General features: G+C 53.9%; 1 non-coding gene across 1 annotated transcript in view; it reads left to right on the plus strand.

Moving 5' to 3' along the window:
- The first annotated feature begins 3,479 nt into the window (after positions 1-3,479).
- The window catches only part of LOC126178716 (small subunit ribosomal RNA), a 1,909-nt gene continuing 388 nt past the window's right edge, over positions 3,480-5,000 (plus strand). Inside the window, exon 1 of the ribosomal RNA XR_007536581.1 lies at positions 3,480-5,000. This exon is cut by the window's right edge and continues 388 nt beyond it. This is a non-coding gene — a ribosomal RNA (small subunit ribosomal RNA).

Below are 5,000 nucleotides of genomic sequence, written 5' to 3' on the forward strand. Positions count from 1 at the left end.
AATGTGACCAAACTACATTGCCGTCTGGCCCAGAAACGACACCTCCATCTACAGGAATCCAACGGAACTACACCAACCATACTGCCAAACCACAGCATCGCCATCTATGACAATGTGACGAAACCACATGCAATAGCCCCATCTACGCGAATCGGACGACACTACGTCCACCATGTCGCGCGCAACACGAAAACTAAATACCGCCATCTGCAAGTCTCCCGAAACATGACCTGCTGCACCGACGATACCGCCATCTATGAGACGCCACCCCGACTACGACATCGCTAGGTCCCACAGTACCCATTTTCCGACGCCACCCACAAAGCCTGCATCATCTGTCCACCACAGGAACCCGAACGCCAGTGCCTGCGTCGCACGAAGTAGTCAACCGACAATCACTCCACCCGCACCCGCACGTGCCCCACCCCAACCGCCGAAATCGCAACTCCAGCGGATGAACGGCGGACTCTTCCCGCACTCGTACGTTGCAATCCACCCCTATATCTTGCGTTTCACGAAGAGTTATATCCAATATGCCAAATTCCCGCTGTCCCTATACATGCTGTAAGTCTGTGCACAGAATATGAACCACACCTCAGCGAGACACTCTATCACACATTACTCTCTGCCTGTAACAGACACAGATACAATATGTAAGCACCAGCATGGACCAACGTCCGGTGCATCCTCTCCGCCACAGCACACCATCCACACTATGATAACAACACCAGGGGGTCCAATTCTAAAATAGAATATCCCACCCGTCCGACATCCACAATTGCTCAGATAAGCCACCAACACCCACACATGTCCTACACAGGAGTGCACCCAACACCACCTCACTGCCTCCTGTTACGGCACAGAAACAATGGCAGGAATGAATCACACAGGTCTGCCGCTCCCTTGCCGCAACCACAGACGCGGCGCGCCTCCAGTCACGAGCGAAAAGCGCATAAGCGCATCCTGACGAGACATAACTGCTGTGACATACTGACGCTGTCTCAGACATTCACTTACAATGATCACTACCAACGAACCTCGCCCCCCCCCCCCCAACACACTCTCTTACCACGTTGTGTACTGTAATCCAACCCATTTCGCACCTTAACCTAACCAATTTCGCACCTTAACCTAACCCATTTTGCACCTCAACCTAACCAAATTCGTAACGCAATTTGTACCGCAATGTAACGCAATTTGTACCGCAATGTAACGCAATTTGTACCGCAATGTAACGCAATTTGTGCCTTAACCTAACCCAAGTTGTGCCTTAACCTAACCCAAGTTGTGCCTTAACCTAACCCAAGTTGTGCCTTAACCTAACCCAAGTTGTGCCTTAACCTAACCCAAGTTGTGCCTTAACCTAACCCACGTTGTGCCTTAACCTAACCCAAGTTGTGCCTTAACCTAACCCAAGTTGTGCCTTAACCTAACCCAAGTTGTGCCTTAACCTAACCCAAGTTGTGCCTTAACCTAACCCAAGTTGTGCCTTAACCTAACCCAAGTTGTGCCTTAACCTAACCCAAGTTGTGCCTTAACCTAACCCAAGTTGTGCCTTAACCTAACCCAAGTTGTGCCTTAACCTAACCCAAGTTGTGCCTTAACCTAACCCAAGTTGTGCCTTAACCTAACCCAAGTTGTGCCTTAACCTAACCCAAGTTGTGCCTTAACCTAACCCAAGTTGTGCCTTAACCTAACCCAAGTTGTGCCTTAACCTAACCCAAGTTGTGCCTTAACCTGCTCTGTAATTGGCATATGACACGTTACATTAATCTAGTGTTGTGTAACCACAACCCTCTGAATATAGTTCGCTACTCGCACCGCCCACCCTCTTGTGTATCGTTTCATGTTCAACACTTCGCAAGTGTTGCTTACTTTTTACATGCTCCCGCTGTACACTGTAATGTGGACGACTGCAGGATGTACATCGCCCCCCCCCTCCCCCCTGCCTTCGCACGCTGGTCGTTCAGGTGCTTGCGTGTTCAATGCCCTTCGCAGCTGTTCACTGGCATTCGCATGTCGAAGCGCTCAGTCTACGTCGTGGTACGGCCTGTGTCCACTGTCCGCTGATGTCGTAAGCTTAACCCTCACATTGTACTGCACATAGGTCCGTATGTACTGAATGATACGCTGTGGCACATGTGTGACCGTACAACGACTGCGCCCAACAACAGCGAACCATACGGTCCATATGTTGTGCACTCAGCCACGTGCCGTCTCCCCATAACAGCTACATTGCAGTGTGGTACGCCATAGAGACGTGTGGGAGTAACGGACGCCCTGGATGGCGATCAGCATGAGCCGTCTGTTGATGTAGTGGCGCGTGTATTCAAACGTAGTCGTCTCTTCTCACACAGTGTGATAGCATGGTGCACCGCGTTCCACATCTGCGACATGGTACAGATGCTGGTTGACAGTCGGTCTCGTAATGGACATCGCATACGTAGGGGGCCACCTCCCACGTGTTCTCTAGTCGTGCACATTTTGTTGCGTGTATGTGGGCAGACGTAGTGTGTCGTGACACCTAACAGACAGGTATGCAATAATCGTTGCATTTGCAAACTGGGATGGACGTCTACGTTTGCTGGTGACGTTACGCAAATGAACAACTGGTAAACCCATTGTGGTGCGGTTGTTGTTGCTGGAGGTAAATCAGTAAGGGCAAATCTGTGTGTGAAGCGATACGCGGCGGTGGCTGGGTGGGACCGTCCCCGGCCGGTGAGGGGGGGCCGCCCGGCGTGCTGGCCGCGCGGTGCGTGGGCGCACGCGCTACAGCCGGCTGGTGGGGGCGCCCAGTGGCAGGCGCGCCGGCCGACGGACGCGGCAGGCGGCGCAGCTGCGCGCCGGGGCACCCTGCGCGCGGCGCCGGGCGGCCAAAGTGGGTCCTCGCGGGCCCGGTGCGAAGCGCGGTGGACATCTGCAGTGTGCTGGTCCGACTGAGGACTGTGTGCGTTGAGGATGCGCCGCCGCCCGGCACTCGGCGCCGCGACGCCGTCTGCTGCTCGGTCGCCCCAGCGGTTCTCGCTGGTGGTTTGTATCGCAGTTGTGCAGACGTGTTGGCACGTGCGCTGTGCTGGGAGAGTTCGCTTCGGCACCCACGTGGGGCCTTTGCCCTTCTGTGGCGCTGGCGTTGGAGCTGCCGGTCACCGTAGGTGGCGCGTGTTGTCTCCCGCCGGCAATGCCACGACAGCACGCTCCCGGGCCTCTGTCGGCAGCGGCAAGCTCAGTTGGGAGCACGGGTGGTCGCACCTAAAGCGTCTACTCGCCTAACTCCGGGCGATTGCGCCTCTCTCGAACCCGACCAAGTACTTAGGACGGCGCTGCGCGCCGCCGGGACCTGAGAGGGTTTCGAGGTGTATTGTGCAGGGGAGCTCAGCCTCCTCCTGTTTGCAGAATAATTGAGCGGACGCTTGCGTGTTCGCGCGGGCCCCTGGGACACACTCCCGGGCGGCCGGCTGCTCAGCTCTAGTTGACGCAGCTCCCTGGTTGATCCTGCCAGTAGTCATATGCTTGTCTCAAAGATTAAGCCATGCATGTCTCAGTACAAGCCGCATTAAGGTGAAACCGCGAATGGCTCATTAAATCAGTTATGGTTCCTTAGATCGTACCCACGTTACTTGGATAACTGTGGTAATTCTAGAGCTAATACATGCAAACAGAGTCCCGACCAGAGATGGAAGGGACGCTTTTATTAGATCAAAACCAATCGGTCGGCTCGTCCGGTCCGTTTGCCTTGGTGACTCTGAATAACTTTGGGCTGATCGCACGGTCCTCGTACCGGCGACGCATCTTTCAAATGTCTGCCTTATCAACTGTCGATGGTAGGTTCTGCGCCTACCATGGTTGTAACGGGTAACGGGGAATCAGGGTTCGATTCCGGAGAGGGAGCCTGAGAAACGGCTACCACATCCAAGGAAGGCAGCAGGCGCGCAAATTACCCACTCCCGGCACGGGGAGGTAGTGACGAAAAATAACGATACGGGACTCATCCGAGGCCCCGTAATCGGAATGAGTACACTTTAAATCCTTTAACGAGTATCTATTGGAGGGCAAGTCTGGTGCCAGCAGCCGCGGTAATTCCAGCTCCAATAGCGTATATTAAAGTTGTTGCGGTTAAAAAGCTCGTAGTTGGATTTGTGTCCCACGCTGTTGGTTCACCGCCCGTCGGTGTTTAACTGGCATGTATCGTGGGACGTCCTGCCGGTGGGGCGAGCCGAAGGCGTGTGACCGCCTCGTGCGTGTTCGTGCGTCCCGAGGCGGACCCCGTTGAAATCCTACCAAGGTGCTCTTTATTCAGTGTCTGGGTGGGCCGGCACGTTTACTTTGAACAAATTAGAGTGCTTAAAGCAGGCAAGCCCGCCTGAATACTGTGTGCATGGAATAATGGAATAGGACCTCGGTTCTATTTTGTTGGTTTTCGGAACCCGAGGTAATGATTAATAGGGACAGGCGGGGGCATTCGTATTGCGACGTTAGAGGTGAAATTCTTGGATCGTCGCAAGACGAACAGAAGCGAAAGCATTTGCCAAGTATGTTTTCATTAATCAAGAACGAAAGTTAGAGGTTCGAAGGCGATCAGATACCGCCCTAGTTCTAACCATAAACGATGCCAGCCAGCGATCCGCCGCAGTTCCTCCGATGACTCGGCGGGCAGCCTCCGGGAAACCAAAGCTTTTGGGTTCCGGGGGAAGTATGGTTGCAAAGCTGAAACTTAAAGGAATTGACGGAAGGGCACCACCAGGAGTGGAGCGTGCGGCTTAATTTGACTCAACACGGGAAACCTCACCAGGCCCGGACACCGGAAGGATTGACAGATTGATAGCTCTTTCTTGATTCGGTGGGTGGTGGTGCATGGCCGTTCTTAGTTGGTGGAGCGATTTGTCTGGTTAATTCCGATAACGAACGAGACTCTAGCCTGCTAACTAGTCGCGTGACATCCTTCGTGCTGTCAGCGATTACTTTTCTTCTTAGAGGGACAGGCGGCTTCTAGCCGCACGAGA

The sequence above is a fragment of the Schistocerca cancellata genome, chromosome 3, assembly GCF_023864275.1.
Source record: "Schistocerca cancellata isolate TAMUIC-IGC-003103 chromosome 3, iqSchCanc2.1, whole genome shotgun sequence".
Lineage (NCBI taxonomy): Eukaryota > Metazoa > Arthropoda > Insecta > Orthoptera > Acrididae > Schistocerca > Schistocerca cancellata.